The 16,518-nt window shown below is 40.2% G+C and overlaps 1 protein-coding gene across 3 annotated transcripts in view; it reads right to left on the bottom strand.

Annotated features, from left to right (window-relative positions):
* The window catches only part of PDE4DIP (phosphodiesterase 4D interacting protein), a 232,141-nt gene that overhangs the window by 162,587 nt on the left and 53,036 nt on the right, over positions 1 to 16,518 (bottom strand). The gene's annotated exons all lie outside the window — the stretch shown is intronic.

The following is a 16,518-nucleotide window of genomic DNA, read 5'->3' as shown; positions in this document are numbered from 1 at the left end:
AAAAAAAAAAAAAAAAAAAAAAAAAAAAAAGACTCTGAGTCAGGGAGCCAGGTGATCAGGCTCGGCTGGTCCCGCCGCCCCCCCTCCAAAAAAAAACAACAACAGTAATTGAAAACGCTCTGGGATGAGAGTTTCACAGCAAGCACAGCTGAACCTGGGACAGATCGGCTCTGTGGAGGAGGGGCGTCCACCATTACTGAGATACTCCACCACTACGGAAGCAGTGTGACCATCGCTGAGGCAGCCCGCTGTTGCTGAGGCAACCTCCCACTACAGACAGAGTCCACCATAACAGAGGTGGGCCACCATTGCCAAGGCAGTTCTAACTACACCCATATAAACAGGACTGCAGAGAAGATCACAGGGCAGCTGGGCGGAGCCCACAGCAGCTCAGCAAAGCCTCTGCAGGCAGACAGTGACTAGGCTGCCTCCTCACTGGGCAGGGCAGCACTGAAAGAAAAATAAAAGGCAGCAGCACAACGGAAACTCATAAATAAAGCCCTAACTCCCTGGGACAGAGCACCTGGGGAAAAAAAAAAAAAAAAAAAAAAAAAGGAGTTTATGAGTTCTGCTGCAGCAGACCTAAACGTACCTGCCCAGCAACTCTGAATGAGCAACAGAGCTTACAGCTCAGGGCTTGAACTCCAGTAAAGGACAGACTGTCTCCTCAAGCAGCTCCCTGACCCCCGTATATCCAAAGAGTCACCTCATAAAGGAGAGAACAGACTGACATTTGGCGGGCATCCTACTGGGACAAAGATACCAGAAGAGGAAAGCAGTAGCAACCCTTACTGTTCTGCAACTGCTGCAGGTGATCCCCAGGCAAGCAGGGCCTGGAGTGGACCTCAGCAGTCCTACAGCAGAGGGGCCAGACTGTTAGAAGGAAAGCTAAGAAAAAGAAGTAACTTCAGCATCCACAAATTGGAAGTTCACTCAGAGACCCCATCTGAAAGTCAGTAACTACAAAGACAACAGGTGGATAAACCCACAAAGATGGGAAGAAACCAGTGCAAAAAGGATGAAAACACCCAAAACCAGAACACCTCTCCTCCTAAAAGAGATCACAACTCCTCACCAGCAAGGGAACAAGGCTGGATGGAGAAGGAATGTGATGAAATGACAGAATCAGACTTCAGAAGGTGGGTAATAAGAAACTACAGTGAGCTAAAAAGAACACGTTCTAACCCAATGCAAAGAAACTAAGAACCTTTAAAAAAGATTTGACGAAATGCTAATGAGAATGGACAACATAGAGGGGAATATAAATGAATTGATGGAGCTGAAAAACACAACACGAGGACTTCGCGGAGCATGCATAAGTTTCAAAAGCCAAATTGACCAAGCAGAAGAAAGGATATCAGAGGTCAAAGATCAACTCAACAAAATAAAACGAGAAGGCAAGAATAGAGAAAAAAGGGTAAAAAGGAATGAACAAAGTATCCAAGAAATGTGGGACTATGTGAAAAGACCTAATCTACATCTGACAGGTGTACCTGAATGTGACAAAGAGAATGAATCCAAGCTGGAAAATACTCTTCAGGATATTATCCAGGAAAACTTCCCCAACCTAGCAAGGCAGGCCAATATTCAAGTCCAGGAAATACAGAGAACACCACAAAAGATATTCCTCAAGAAGAGCAACCCCAAGGCACATAATCGTCAGATTCACCAGGGTTGAAATGAAGGAGAGAATGCTAAGGGCAGCCAGAGAGAAAGGTTGGGTTACCCACAAAGGGAAGCCCATCAGACTCACAGCAGATCTCTCAGCAGAAACCCTACAAGCCAGAAGAGAGTGGAGGCCAATATTCAACATCCTTAAAGAAAAAAACTTTCAACCCAGAATCTCCTATCCAGCCAAACTAAGCTTCATAAGTGAAGGAAAAATAAAATCCTTTGCGAACAAGCAAGTACTCAGAGATTTCATCACCACCAGACCTGCTTTACAAGAGCTCCTGAAAGAGGCTCTACACATATAAAGGAACAACCAGTACCAGCCACTCCAAAAACATGCCAAATGGTAAAGAGAATCAACACAATGAAGAATCTGCATCAACTAATGAGCAAAACAGCCAGCTAGCACCAAAATGGCAGTATCAAATTCACACATAACAATATTATCCCTAAATGTAAATGGACTAAATGCCCCAATCAAAAGACACAGACTGGCAAATTGGATAAAACGCCAAAACCCATCAATGTGCTGTATCCAGGAAACCCATCTCACGTGCAAGGATACACAAAGGCTCAAAAGAAAGGGATGGAGGAAGATTTACCAAGCAAATGGAGAGCAAAAAAAAGCAGGAGTTGCAATTCTCATCTCTGATAAAATAGACTTTAAAGCAACAAAGATCAAAAGAGACAAAGAAGAACATTACATAAGGGTAAAAGGATCAATGCAACAAGAAGAGCTAATGATCCTAAATATATACGCACCCAATACAGGAGCACTCAGATACATAAGGCAAGTTCTTAATGACTTACAAAGAGACTTAGACTCCCACACAATAATAGTGGGAGACTTTAACATCCCATTGTCAATATTAGACAGATCAACCAGACAGGAAATTAACAAGGATATCCAGGACCTGGACCAAGCAAGCCTAATAGACACTGACGGAACTCTCCACCCCAAATCCACAGAATAAACATTCTTCTCAGCACCACATCACACCTACTCTAAAACTGACCACATAATCGGAAATAAATCACTCCTCAGCAAATGCAAAAGAATGGAAATCATAACAAACAGTCTCTCAGACCACAGTGCAATCGAGTTAAACTCAGAATGCAGAAACTAACTCAGAACCGCAAAGCTTCATGGAAACTGAACAACTGGCTTTTGAATGTTGACTGGATAAACAATGAAATAAAAACAGAAATAAACATGTTCTTCGAAACCAACGAGAATGAAGATACAACATACCACAATCTCTGGGACACATTTAAAGCAGTCTCTAGAGGAAAATATATAGCAATAAGTGCCCACATGAGAAACAAGGAGAGATCTAAAATTGAAACCTTAGCATCAAAATTGAAAGAGCTAGAGGAGTAAGATCAAAAAAACTCAAAACCTAGCAGAAGACAAGAAATAACTAAGATCAGAGCAGAACTGAAGGAGATAGAGACACAAAAAACCCTTCAAAAAAATCAATAAATCCAGGAGCTGGTTTTTCGAAAAGATCAACAAAATAGACCACTAGCCAGATTAATAAAAAAGAAAAGAGAGAATAACCAAATTGATGCCATAATAAATGATAAAGGGGATATCACCACAGATTCCACAGAAATTCAAACCATCATCAGAGATTATTACAAACAACTCTATGCACATAAACTAGTAAACCTGGAAGAAATGGATAAATTCCTGGACACTTGCCTCCTCCCAAGCCTAAACCAGGAAGAAGTTGAAACCCTGAATAGACCAATGACAAGGTCTGAAGTTGAGGCAGCTATTAAGAGCCTACCACCCAAAAAAAAGCCCAGGTCCAGATGGGTTCACAGCCACATTCTACCAGACATACAAAGAGGAGCTGATACCATTCCTTCTGAAACCATTCCAAATAATCGAAAAAGAGGGAAACCTTCCGAAATCATTTTATGAGACCAACATCATCCTGATTCCAAAACCCGGCAGAGACTCAACAAGAAAAGAAAACTCCAGGCCAATATCCATGATGAACATAGATGCAAAAATCTTCAATAAAATACTGGCAAGCCGATTGCAACAGCACATCAAAAACTTATCCACCATGATCAAGTAGGCTTCATCCCAGGGATGCAAGGTTGGTTCAACATACGCAAGTCTATAAACGTAATTCACCACATAAACAGAACCAAAGACAAAAATCACATGATTATCTCAATTGATGCAGAGAAGGCCTTTAACAAAATTCAACAGCCCTTTATGCTAAAAAACCCTCAATAAACTAGGTATTGACGGAACGTATCTCAAAATAATAAAAGCTATTTACGACAAACCAACAGCCAATATCATACTGAATGGGCAAAAACTGGAAGCATTCCCTTTGAAATCTGGCACTAGACAAAGATGCCCTCTCTCACCACTCCTATTCAATATAGTATTGGAAGTTCTAGCCAGAGCAATCAGGCAAGAAAAAGAAATAAAGGGTATTCAAATAGGAAAGGATTTCTAAGCAAATCAATTCTAAGCAAAAAGAACAAAGCAGGAGGCATCACACTCCCGGACTTCAAACTATACTACAAGGCTACAGTAATCAAAACAGCATGGTACTGGTAGCAAAACAGAGATATAGACCAATGGAACAGAACAGAGGCCTCGGAGGCAACACAACATGTCTACAACCATCTGATCTTTGACAAATCTGAAAAAAACAAGCAATGGGGACAGGATTCCCTGTTTAATAAACGGTGTTGGGAAAACTGGCTAGCCATGTGCAGGAAGCAGAAACTGGACCCCTTCCTGACGCCTTACACTAAAATTAACTCCAGATGGATTAAAGACTTAAACATAAGACCTAACACCATAAAAACCCTAGAAGAAAATCTAGGCAAAACCATTCAGGACGTAGGTGTAGGCAAGGACTTCACGACCAAAACACCAAAAGCATTGGCAACAAAAGCCAAAATAGACAAATGGGACCTAATCAAACTCCACAGCTTCTGCATGGCAAAACAAACAGTAATTAGAGTGAATCGGCAACCAACAGAATGGGAAAAAATTTTTGCAGTCTACCCATCTGACAAAGGGCTGATACCCAGAATTTACAAAGAACTAAAACAGATCTACAAGAAAAAAACAAACAAGCCCATTCAAAAGTGGGCAAAGGATATGAACAGACACTTTACAAAAGAAGACATACATGAGGCCAACAAACATATGAAAAAATCCTCATCATCACTGGTCATCAGAGAAATGCAAATCAAAACTGCATTGAGATACCATCTCACGCCAGTTAGAATGGCAATCATTAAAAAATCTGGAGACAACAGATGCTGGAGAGGATGTGGAGAAATAGGAACACTTTTACACTGTTGGTGGGAGTGTAAATTAGTTCAACCATTGTGGAAGACAGTGGGGCCATTCCTTAAGGACATAGAAATAGAAATTCCATTTGACCCAGCAATCCCATTACTGGGTATATATCCAAAGGATTATAAATCGTTCTACTATAAGGACAGATGCACATGAATGTTCACTGCAGCACTGTTTACAATAGCAAAGACCTGGAACCAACCCAAATGCCCATCAATGATAGATTGGACAGGGAAAATGTGGTACATATACACCATGGAATATTATGCAGCCATCAAAAATGATGAGTTCGTGTCCCTTGTAGGGACATGGATGAACCTGAAACCATCATTCTCAGCAAACTGACACAAGAACAGAGAATCAAACACCGCATGTTCTCATTCATAGGCGGGTGTTGAACAATGAGAACACATAGACACAGGGAGGGGAGCATCACACACTGGGGTCTGTTGGGGGGAAATGGGGGAGGGATGGCGGGGTGGGGAGGTGGGGAGAGAGAGCATGGGGAGAAATGCCAGATATAGGTGAAGGGGAGGAAGGCAGAAAATCACACTGCCATGTGTGTACCTATGCAACAATCTTGCATGTTCTTCACAGGTACCCCAAAACCTAAAATGCCAGAAAAAAAAAAAAAGAAAAACACACGTATTAGGCTGTTCTGAAAAATATGTATCTTTCACATACCACATTCTGCCAAGGAAAATGTCAACCCACTTGGTGTTCCACTCATCAACTCTTTTATTCCAACACAATGTTTCTGCTCTTGTCTCAGAAGCCAACTTCTGATACCTGCTTCAGAAAGCTGACTACGAACTTCATAAAGCCCTGCTTTTTTCTTTTGGATTGCACAATAAACAAACCAGTCACCTTTCTAAAACTCTGTTTCTGAAATTTTAACATAATTCCTGAAGTTCCAGAGTCTATTAAATGCTAAAATATTAACAATACCATTCCATTTTCTCCACTAAAACTCGGAAGCGTACTGATACCCATCCTGTACACAGCCTTTTCTTGAAATAACTGGCCTGATAACAAGAGCACTAGTGACAGAGCTATTGCATCAGGTTGATGAATAAACCCTGTCTTAGGCAGCCTCATCACATGGATAAAGAACAGGAGTTAGGTTGAGGTTCCTGCTGCCTTCCCCAACGTGGATACACACCCACACCACCCCCAGTCCTGGAATAACCAGGTGTTATCTTCACCATCACACCAGAACACTGTGAACCGCATCAAAACAAAACAAAACAAATAGCAACGTCCCTGACCACCAAAAATAGATGGCCCAGCCAGAAATAGTGCTGCCAGAGACAGTTAAATGAGTTGCAAGGCAGGAATGACAGATGAGCTTGGGCCTCCCAAGGATTACCAGACTCCAAACTAGATTCTCCATCACTTTGGCACAATCAGCATCAGCAGGACTTGGTGTTTGATCACAGTTGGTTCAACTCAGATTATTTGCTGAGCTTCTGGAATCCGGGAGAAATAGTGACTTTTGGCCTCAGCTTTTTCTCTAGATTTTTAATAATGCTTTCTCCATCTTTTTCTAGGAGTGAAGGCAATTTTGAAGGCATGACAAGCACCTGCTCTGGGCATAAGAGCTAAGAGTTTCCGGGTGTCGTGGCTCACACCTATAATCCCAACACTTTGGGAGACCCCAGCAGGAGGATTGCTTGAGGCCAGGAGCTTGGAACCAGCCTGGGCAACAGAGTGAGAACCTGTCTCTACAATAAATAAAAAAACAAAACATCAAAATTAGCCAGCCATGGTGGTATGTGCCTGTAGTCCCAACTTCTCAGGAAGCTGAGGTGGGGGATCACTTGAACCCAGGAGGTCGAGGCTGCAGTGAATCAAGATCACGCCACTGCACTCAAGCCTAGATGACAGAGCAAGACCCTGTCTCAAAAAAAAAAAAAAAAAAAAAGAAAAAAAGGCCAAGAGTCCATAGTGATCACAGTGATACCATGAATGTCCATGGCTGCAACAACAATGCCTTGACCAGAAGTAGGAGGATAAGGGGGGAGACAAAGCCAGCATGAACCCCAATTGACCCTCCAGTGCTCCATCCAAGACAGAAAGCCTTCTAGTTTTGAATGCACCTGGTTCTTGCTGCCTCCAGGACTTTGCTTGGGTAGCAGCTTTAGCCTGGAATGTCACTTCTCTTTAATCCCCACCCAGCTCTCACTTAACTAATCCCAACTCACCCAGAAGGATCTAAGTTAGCTGTTACCTACTAAGAAAGCTACCCGGCCTTAATGCTGGACAAGGGGTCTTCCTGAATGCTTCCACAGCACTGCTGACCTACGCTTACTGAGGCCCGTTTCACAGTGTAGTGGAATTATCTCCTTGACAGTATCCTCTAGATTTGGAGTTCCTTAATAACAGGAAGAATCTGCTTTACTTTTCTTCCAAATATAGAAGCTGCTTGACTGTTTTTTGGTTTGTGTTGCTGTTTTTTCAATGGTTGTAAAAGAACTACATGTGTTTTCTCTTTCTCAGTGCAGGGCATAACCTAGTAGCTGCCCAAGCAAGAAAATCTGACATCATTTATTCATCCAAAACAAACAAAAAAGAAAAGAAAAGGGCATGGCCACTCTCTACCAGGCATTGGGCTAATCACCGTATCTAGCGGTGAAAAGACAACCACTGTCCCTGCTATGGTGAGCTCATGTTCAAAAGAAAAGGCAGACTTTGAACAAATAACTCATGGTATTAAAGAGAGGTGAAGTCGGTCTGGAAGTTTATGACAAGGTGACAGTGGGTAGGGTGTGAGTGGAGAGATGAATTGGTGGTCAGTCGTCTCTGGGTTTCTTCAGCCTCACTGGTTCTACATCCCATCAATGGCTTAGCCCTATCAATTCTGCCTCTGAAATCTCTTTCATCGGTCCATTTATCTAATTTGTATACTGGCATCTCCACCAGCCTTTGCCTGGAATGCCGCGACCGCCTCCTAACTGTTTCCTTTGCCTCTAGACTACTCCTCCTAGGCAGAGTCCACATGGAAGACAAAGGGATCTTTCTAAAAGGAAAATCTGGTCATGTCACCTCTAAGTCTAAAAGCTTTCAGCAGTTCTCTTGAGCTCAGATAAAATTCAAAAGCCTTTACATAATTTGCAAGACTCTGTATGATGACTCCTCTCTCTTTTCTCTGATTTCAACTCTTCTCCGCATTCCTTACACCCCACGCGCTAGGAATACTGACTGACTATGGTTCTTTCCCTCATCTGGATCTTGATTCAAGCTATTTCCTATGCATGGAACATTCTTCATTCTCATGCTTCCACCCCATATTAGTGGCTAATTCTTATTCTTTCTTCAGGTCCTTGGTTAGATGCAGTTTACTCTAGAAAATTTTCCCTGAATCCCCCAACCTCTTCATACTGAGTAAGTGTCCAGCGGCATATTCCATAACACTCTTTACTTCTGTTACAACAGTGATTACATTCTGTTGGAATTTGCTATTCTGTAAACTCTATGAAGGCAGGAGCCATGTTTGCCTATTTGTCATTCTATCTGCAATGCTGAAGACATGTTGCACACAGTGAAAACACTAGAATATTTTTTCAATGAGTAGATAATTAAAATAATTATAATATTCAAAGTTATAAGGAAGGCAATAGGCTAATTCCATCTTTCAGACATAATCAATATCAATATTTTGCTATATACCCTCCTAGACATTTCCATCTTTTCTTTTTCAAAAATGAGGTCTTACTTTTTGTAATATTCAAATTATTGTTGTTGTTTTTTGTTTAATCTTAAATTTGTTATAGTGGACATCCTCCCAAATCAGTACAGTGCTCTATTATGTTCTATTGTATACATATTCCATACTCGAAATAATCAATCCTTAGCTTGAGTACTAATATTGTATTAGTATAAAGAATACTGAAATAAACACTCATCCTTGAATATACATATTTTCCTTCCTTCCCATTCTTCCCTTTCTTTCTTTCTTTTTCTTTCTTTCTCCCTCCTTCCTTCCTTCCTTTCTTTTTCCTTCCTTCCCCCTTCCTCCCTCCCTCCTTTTCTCCTTCCTTCCTTCCTTCCCTTTCTTTCTTTCTTTTCTTTCTTTCTTTCTGTCTTTCTGTCTTTCTTTCTGTCTTTTTCTTTCTTTTTTCTTTCCTTTTCTTTTATTTCTTTCTGAAATGGAGTCTCCCTCCGTTGCCCAGGCTGGAGTGCAGTGACACAATCACAACTCACTGCAACCTCTGCCTCCTGGGTTCAAGTGATTCTCCTGCCTCAGGCTCCTGAGTAGCTGGGATTACAGGCGCGCACCACCATGCCCAGCTAATTTTTGTATTTTTAGTAGAGACAGGGTTTCACCATGTTGTCCAGGCTGGTCTCGAACTACTGACCTCAGGTGATCCACCCACATCAGCGTCAAAAGTGCTGGGATTACAGGCGTGAGCCATCGTGCCTGGCTGAACATACATATTTTCAGATATTCATCCTTGATCATTGTGTAACTAATAGCTAGTACATGGCCTGGCACATATGATGAACTCATATACTAAGTGGATGAGTGAATTAACAAATGAATAAGAGGGTCAGCTATCAATAAGCATAATAAAATTGTGGCTAAGAGTTCAGGCACTAGAACCAGTATACTTATGTACAAATCCCAGCTCCAGTACTTCCCATCAATTACTAGTGTTTTCCTAGCTTCAATGTCTCTCTTTACAAATGAAGACAATGGCTGTACGAAACTCAAAAGACTATTAGGAGAACTGAATAAGATAATAAGGTCGAGTGCATTCCCAGAACCTGGCACACTGTAAGCATTTACAAATATTAATTGGTATCATGATCTTTGGTGTTATTTTTAAAATTGAGTATTGGAATGGTAATTTTCATTAGAATGGAAACTTTGCAAAGTCCACAGAAAGAAAGGGCTTCTCTTCGTACAATGGAGAAGTGAAGAAAACAAGTTCTAATGAGGAGAGAGAAAGGAGATCATTTGAAGTTACAAAAAGAATTATTCCAATTCAAGTGCCACATTCTTGGTGAAAGTTGTTGCTCTCTTTTCTGTGTTGATAATCATACCTTTTAAGAATATTCAGTGTTGTCCAACTTTTATAATTTCATTCTTTTTGATAAAGTTTCTTTATTAATTGTATAACCAAATGTAAGCTAATATTTACAACTTTGAAAAGTTTACACGTACATACATACACGTACACACATGCAAATTAGACAAAAAGTTCTATCTTAGTATTTAAGATTTATTTATTTATTTGAGATAGAGTCTCACTTTGTCACCCAGGCTGGAGTGCAGTGATGCAATCTCAGCTTACTGCAACCTCTGCCCTATGGGTTCAAGCGCTTCTCCTGCCTCAGCCTCCTGAGTAGCTGGGGTTACAGGCATGTGCCACCATGCCCGGCTAATTTTTGTATTTTTAATGGAGATGGGGTTTCACCATGTTGACCAGACTAGTCTAGAACTCCTGAATTCAGGCGATTCACCCGCCACAGCCTCCTAAAGTGCTGGGATTACAGGCATGACCACCATGCCTGGCCATACTTAAGTTTTAAAAACATACATTCATTTGGCAGGTACTCCCATCTTGAAATACCTCTTCCAATATTGCCTTAAATTAAATCTTACGTAATTTAAATTTCTTATGCCCCTAATCAGATTGTATGTTCTTTGAGAACAGAAACTCATGTCTTTCTTTGTATCTTCTACAGCACTCATAAGCATTCCTTTTACTCTGTAGTTGTCAAGAAAAAAAGTAATCGATTTGATTTATGTCTTTGGTAATGTTGCTAAGTAATGAGAACTTTGCATGGAAGGTCTGCAGGATGACTGGGTGTGGGAGCCCTCTGTTTTCCTTTTTAAACACGAGAATGAAAAAGGAAAACGAACTGTACTTGTGATTGCTGAAAGTTTAATATTTAGCCCCTGCCACCTAACAACTTTTTGAATGTCTTAAGATACCAGAGAAAACAAGGCCAGTATGTGTGGGACATTGTTTGGAAGAGTGAACACATGTTTTAAAATAAAAATGCACTTCACCAGTTGCATTCATTTTTCCAAGGCTGTAATTAAAGAGAAACACTCAAGAAGCACCAAAATTGTGGAACATAAAGAGAGCAACGACAGGACCCCAATTAACCTGAATCAGCACAGGTTAACCGGACTGTGATAACTCAGGGCTTCAGAAGCCCCTCAAAATGAAAAAGCCTTCTGCTTTTAACACTTTTTTTTTTTCTTTTTTCCTCCCAAAGACTTCAAGATCCAAGTGGAAAAATTCGCCAGGATGGGTGGGACCTGAACAGGCTGACGCACTGCGGTTAGATTCAGACTGCCAGGGAAAGCTGCAGAATACAGTCAGGCAAACACTACAGCTGGCTTCGATGACATTTTCATGTGAAAGACAACATTATTAGAAAATGTGTAAACAGGACAGGGCAGGGGAGTCCCCCTCTTGATTTTACAGCCAAAGATTCCCACCCTTCTGTGGCTTTTCTGTACCTTCTGCCATGTTGATTCTATGTAAAAAAAAAAAAAAAAAAAAAAAAAAAAAAAACAGCAGTACAGGCATTCCACCAATGTAATGCTCTCCTTCTCTGAATGGTCCTTTCATTTCCCCAAGAATTTTGGAATCACTGGAGTTGTAGTGGCTCTGTTACTTTATTCTTATATAACTTTGAGCAAGTTATTTGAACCTTAATCTCATCACTGGTATAATGCTTGTAATAATAATAGCTATCTCATAAGTTAGGAAAATGAACTGAAAATTCACTAAATTAAATATGTTAAATATCTAGAGAAGTGCCTAGTATATAATGAGCACTCAAATAGTATTTATTGTTATTAGCTACTATTATGATCTTCTTAATAAGTCCTGTCAAATATTATTTCAAAAAGTCTCTGTTTCTCTCCCTTCCTTTTCATTTTTAGTTTTATCATTCCATTTAAAGTGGAAAAGAGGTCAGGTGGGGCGGCTCGTGCCTGAAATTCCAAGTCTTTGCTATTATTGTGAACAATGGTGCAATAAACGTATGTGTGCATGTGTCTTTATACTAGAATGATTTATAAACCTTTGGGTATATAATCAGTAATGGGATTGCTGGGCCAAATGGTATTTCTAGTTCTAGATCCTCGAGGAATGGCCACACTGTCCTCCACAATGGTTGAACTAATTTACACTCCCACCAACAGGGTAAAAGTGTTCCTATTTCTCCACATCCTCTCCGGCATCTGTTGTTTCCTGACTTTTTAATGATCGGCATTCTAACTGGTAATCATGCCTTTTCACAAGGTTGCTGGAAATGAGATAATGCTGTCACAGACTTAGAACAATATTTGCCACGTGGAAGGTGATCAGCCAATGCTAGCCAGTATTATGGATGTGCTGCTTAAGTCTTAATCGTCCCAGAGATGCAGCTGGGTGCTGTGATCATTGAGAAAGCATATGGCAAGGGGTTCTTCTCAATACATCATTATGGTCTGACCCAATGGTAAAATTATTTCTGACCCAATAACTTGTTCAGATTTATGATCATGGTACCTAAACTTATGACCCTGAAAAGGTCACAATTTATGTGAATCCCGGTTCCCTCACTTAAAAAATGGGGAAAGTGATGTTTGTTTCATGTTTTTAAATGACAAAATAAGACAACTTATGAGATACACTTAACTCACTGCTTAAGTCTACAGATTTGAAAAGAATAAAGATCCCTTCATCAGTGGACTCTCTGCGTGGGGAAAAGCCCCTACATAACAAAGCTGATAAGGTTGGGAAATTAATTAAATCACTCGCTCATTCAAAAATACAAATGAAGCATATACTCTAAGCAATGCCCTCCTTTCATATGGAAAATAATACCTATTGACCTCAACCTGACACGCATACAATTGGAGTTTGTATATACATACAACCAAGCTGTTGGTTGTGGGTGGAGAACGAAAGGCAAGAAAAACTGTTCTATGTGTGAAATGCTGCCTTCTTTGTCCCTTTTTCTCTGCACCAACATAAATAATAGTTGTCATTTTCACTTCCTTAATTGACCAATTATGTTTTGGTTCCATAATGTGCCAGTCTTTGCATTTTCAGTCTGTTATCTCTTTCCCTGTGATCAAAGAACCTTCTTTTCTCTAGAATTTCCTACATGAGCAAACATTTGAGAAGTAACCACGTTATTGAACAATTACAATTACTTTTGCCAGATTAAGTTCCTTTAATATTACGTCTCTCCTGTTCTAACTCTCCTTTCTTTACCTCTCTATAGCCCAGTCTCTTATTTGCTCAATCCAGGAACATATCTCTCTTCCTTCCCCCAAATTTCCCCTCTGTCTGGAATATTATACTCTACTTCTCTGACTAGTAAAATCTAAGCTTTGGAGACCTCGCTCAATGTGCAGCCTCCAGGAGAAATGTCCTCTGGTAAGAGGCCTTTCCCTATTCCTTTAATAAAAGTAGGTATTTTCTCTCAAGGTCTCAAAGTGTACTGTCATTACCTCTATGAAAGCACTTGCTATTCTATATTGTAATTAATGCAGTATCTGTATTTCCAAATAGACTATAACTATCTAAGGGCAGGAACTAAAGAATCTCATTTAATGTGATCATGTGTTTGCTACACAGATAAACGAAATAAGAAGGGATTCCTGGCTGCTTCTCCCAGTCCTGTATCCCTCTGACAACTTCTTTAAGCTCTGAAGGAGTTGACCCTTCTCTGGCAAAAAACATTGAGCGTGTCCTCTCTCTGAGTATAGCTACTCGTCCTATATATCAAGGTTATTGAATGCATATTTTAAACGTTACAGAAATACCATGTTATTTAGTATTTTCTAAATAACATGGTACTTAGTATTTTCTAAATAACATGGTATTTTCTGTAAAGTTTAAAATGTGAGTGGGGCATTGGAATGTGTTCCTGTCTCTCCTATATTTTTTCTAACCAATATTTCCTCTAATTTTTAAATCCTTTCATGGAGGCTTTTCAAAATTTAGGTGCGGTCATTCAGAGTCCACAGGATGGATGAATGGATATAAATATACACCATGGAATATTATGCAGCCATCAAAAATGATGAGTTCGTGTCCTTTGTAGGGACATGGATGAACCTGGAAACCATCATTCTCAGCTAACTGACACAAGAGCACAAAAACAAACACCGCATGTTCTCACTCATAGGCGGTTGTTGAACAATGAGAACACATGCACACAGGGAGGGGAGCACTACACACTGGGGTCTGTTGGAGGGACAGAGGGGTGGGGAGGTGGGGAGAGATAGCATGGGGAGATATAGGTGAAGGGGAGATATAGGTGAAGGGGAGGAAGGCAGCAAACCACACTGCCATGTGTGTACCTATGCAACAATCTTGCATGTTCTTCACATGTACCCCCAAACCTAAAATGCAATAAAATAAATAAATAAATAAATAAATAAATAAATGTAGTTTCCCAACAAAAAAATTTAAAAAAATTAAAATAAAATAGTAACTTTATTGTGAAGTGAAAGAAAAAAAAAAAAGAATGAACAAACGTGTGACACAGTATTCTGATCAAGCCTTAAGTGTGTTTTAGCCTGTTTATGTGCTTTTTATTTGACACATAGCAGAGAGAGATTTAAACTATCTCTTATTGGCCTCTTCCCTGCATCTTAGCTTGGTTTCTGTCAGTGTTTCCCAACATCAAGAAATAAGGACTCATCTGTGATATCAGACCTAAACTCTAAGAGAAAAGGATTTGGGGCCTTACGTCTGAAAGTCAGATGACCCCTGCTTACCACCCAACTCAACCCATCATTTCCCCTCCCCCCACAGCATGCAGCCATCCATTTCTTCAATGGAGGTGACAACCCTCATTTCTGTATTTCCAGTCACCTCTCACCCAAAATGAACATGTAGGCTGGCTGTTCTCAAGAGACCGCTCCACATAGTTTTGAAGAGCTCTGCAGCTCTGCTCACTTTTTCTTCATCGCAGCAGATCCAAAAGTGAAAAAAAAAGGAGGGGATTGGGGTGTTACCATCCCTGCCACCCCCACCAGCACAACAGAGCTGTTCAGAGGTTTAGTCTTCAAAGCCTCTTAATTATCATGCAAACTCTATGTGTCTTTTAAAAAAACATACACACAGTATCCATGAGAATTCTTAGCAAAAAAGATGAAGAATAGGCTAATTCTTAGGCACGTGTTAGGTGGTGCATGTTCTTTGCCCACAGGAATATCTAGTAGGATGCACAGAAAGTCTTAGTGAAATATTTCTGTTTACAAATTGAGGAAAGATGGGATAAACCCGTGTCAAGACAACATTTTTTGAAATTAGAATTTTACTTTTTTTTTTCTGTCAAAAGCTACCAATTCCAGAATGAGAGAAACCTCAGTATCTTAGAGACTATTTACATATTACGTATGTGGGACCTGCTCCCTGGGTATCCCTCAGGGGGCACCAAAGAGCCATTATTATTATTTATTTATTTATTTATTTATTTATTTATTTATTTATTTATTTTAGAGCACAGGAGTATAAGAAATTCCTGGTGCCTGTTTCTGGGCTATTTAAATCCCAGTAGACATGTTCTTTTGTACAGACCTCCTGGGATCAACCCAGCTCATAGGGAGCTGGGGATCTGTATTACATTATCACTTACTGGTTTTGGTCAAATCTAAGGACAAACATGAAGCAGCAGAGCATGTAGCAGTGGTTCAGGAGGTTCAAGCAACATTATCAGATTCTTGTTGAGAAACAAATGGTTGTTACTCTGCCACTGTGTACTGCAGGCAATTCCTAGGCACCTAGAAAGGTCCAAGCTAGCAACAGAGAACATAATATCAGCTGCTGGACTGGGACTCCTGGGCTCACTACGTTGTGTCTACAGATTCTCAGGTTGCCGTTTAAACTTCCTGAGTTTCTCTGAGAAGTAAACCAATGTTATGGGTAATGAGGCAGAATTTACTGGTACAGTTAGTGCCCCCTTATCCACAGTTTTGCTCTCCATGGTGTCAGTGACCCACAGTCAACCACAGTCTGAAAATATTAAATAGAAAATTCCAGAAATGAACTCCTAAACGTAAAATTGCACGTGGTTCTGAGGAGCATGATGAATCTCGTGCCATCCGCTCCATCTCACCCTTCAATCATCCCTTTGTCCTGACCATCCAGGCTGTATATATCACACACACTTTAGTCACTCGGTAGCTGTCTGGGTTATCAGACAATTGCAGTATTATAGCGCTTGTGTTCAAGTAACACCTGTTTTACTTAATAATGTAAACATGTGAGAGTAGTAATGCTGGTATATTTTTATATTTGTTCTGTGCTATTATTAACTATTGTTAATGTCATTAACACTAAATTTATACATTAAACTTTATCATAAGTATATACGTATAGAAAAAAAACACAGTGTATATAGGGTTCAATACTATGCAGTTTGAGGCATCCAATGAGAGTCTTAGAATGTACCCCCTACAGATAAGGGTGGACTGCTATACAGGCAAGTGTCCATAAACCACACCCCCCAGCACGCAGATAACAGAGCATATGCTT

This window comes from Sapajus apella, unplaced genomic scaffold, assembly GCF_009761245.1.
Source record: "Sapajus apella isolate SASKATOON/1434 unplaced genomic scaffold, GSC_monkey_1.0 scaffold69, whole genome shotgun sequence".
NCBI classification, from domain to species: Eukaryota; Metazoa; Chordata; class Mammalia; order Primates; family Cebidae; genus Sapajus; species Sapajus apella.
Note: the sequence above shows the minus strand (reverse complement) of the source record. Positions and strands in the feature narration are given on the sequence as shown.